The sequence below is a fragment of the Pristiophorus japonicus genome, chromosome 25 (assembly GCF_044704955.1).
Source record: "Pristiophorus japonicus isolate sPriJap1 chromosome 25, sPriJap1.hap1, whole genome shotgun sequence".
Taxonomy (NCBI): domain Eukaryota; kingdom Metazoa; phylum Chordata; class Chondrichthyes; family Pristiophoridae; genus Pristiophorus; species Pristiophorus japonicus.
This window is the reverse complement of record NC_092001.1, coordinates 11,037,669-11,039,455: the sequence shown is the minus strand read 5'-3', so window position 1 is coordinate 11,039,455 and position 1,787 is coordinate 11,037,669. Positions and strand designations below refer to the sequence as shown.

General features: G+C 43.5%; 1 non-coding gene across 1 annotated transcript; it reads right to left on the bottom strand.

Annotated features, from left to right (window-relative positions):
* Positions 1–610: 610 nt before the first annotated feature.
* trnas-cga (transfer RNA serine (anticodon CGA)) lies at positions 611–692 on the bottom strand. The gene has a single exon. It is a non-coding gene; the product is annotated as a tRNA-Ser (tRNA).
* Positions 693–1,787: the final 1,095 nt, after the last annotated feature.

Sequence of the window (1,787 nt, the reverse complement as noted above, 5' to 3'; positions counted from 1 at the left end):
GCCTTGTTGAGGCCACACCTGGAGTATTGTGTACTGTTTTGGTCTCCTAACTTGAGGAAGGTCATTCTTGCTATTGAGGGAGTGCAGCAAAGGTTCACCTGAACCTTCGGGATGGCGGGTCTGACGTATCAAGACAGACTGGATCAACTGGGCTTGTATTCACTGGAGTTCAGAAGATAAGAGGGGATCTCATCGAAACGTTTACAATTATGACTTGTTTCGACAGGTTAGATGCAGGAAGAATGTCCCCAATGTTGGGGAAGTCCAGAATCAGGGGTCACAGTCTAAGGATAAGGGGTAAGCCATTTAGTACCGAGATGAGGAGAAACATCTTCACCCAGAGAGTGGTGAACCTGTGAAATGCTCTACCACAGAAAGTTGTTGAGGACAATTCACTAAATATATTCAAAAATGAGTTAGATATAATCGTTATTACTGGGGGGATCAAGGAACGCAGGAATGGAGTACTGAAGTTGCATGTTCAGCCATGAACTCATTGAATGGTGGTGCAGGCTCGAAGGGCCGAACCGCCTGCGACTGCACCGAATTTCGATATTTCTTTGTTTCTGTATCCACAGGGAGTCGATTAAAAAAAGGTTGCCTTTCGAATCGCTGCGAGCAGGGTTCGAACCTGCGCAGGAAAACCCCATTAGATTTCGAGTCCAACGCCTTAACCACTCGGCCATCGCAGCTACCCAATAGAAATCGTTTAATAGTCCAATGGTCGGTGAAAATTATCAGAGTACGCCTGCATGCTTGCCCTGTTGCATCTCCCAGATGATGTGAAAATTTAATTGCAGAATGATAGAATCTCACAGCACGAAGGAAACATTTCGGTCAGAACTGAAAGGATTTATATTTCGGGAAAAACTGAACAGACAGGAGAGCTTCTTTCTCGAAAAACAAGGCAGATATATCTTTGACATTATGAAGGTACTTGATCGGGTTGATGTGGAGAAAATGTTTGCCATTGTGCAGCATTTCAGAACGGGAGGTCACTGATAAATTCAGTCGGCAATTCAAGAGCAACTTATTTACCAAAGATTGCTTAGAATATGGAAGATGCTATACGAGCAGTAGCTGAGGTGGAGAGCACAGATTCATTGAAGAGAAAGCTACTTAAGCCGATGACAGAGAAAGCAATAGAGATACATGCTGATATGATCAGGCGAAGCAGGGTAGTGGAGACCATTAACTCCAGCAACACCAGTTCGGTACAATTGTCCCTTTCTGTGGTGCTAACTCTATATAACGTTATTTAACACACACTTTTAACTACAACAACAACTTACATATAATTAGAGCCTTGAAATTAGCGAAACGTCCAAGGCACTTCACAAGAGTCTTACACGACACAAATTTGACATCGAGCCACGAAATACAAATTAGCGCAGGTGAGTAACAGATTGATCAACCAGGTATGGTTGATAATGAGGAAGAAAGCAGTACACTGCAGGAAGATATCAAAGAAATTGTCAGGAGTTTAATGGACTTCAACCCGGAGAAGTGTGAGATAATGCATTTGGGGTGTGCTTATAGGGAAAGCGAATACACATTAAATGTTTGGCCACTGATAAGTGTAGAGGTGGAAATGACGTTGGAGTGTATATCCACAGAATCACTGACGGTAGCAGGGCAGGTAGATAAGATGCTTAATGAAGGAGCGACAGAAAGGAAAAGGAGGCGAGGTGGCGTTGCTGGTTAAAGAGGAAATTAATGCAATAGTAAAGAGGGACATTAGCTTGGATGATGTGGAAGCGGTATGGGTGGAGCTGCGGAATACCAAA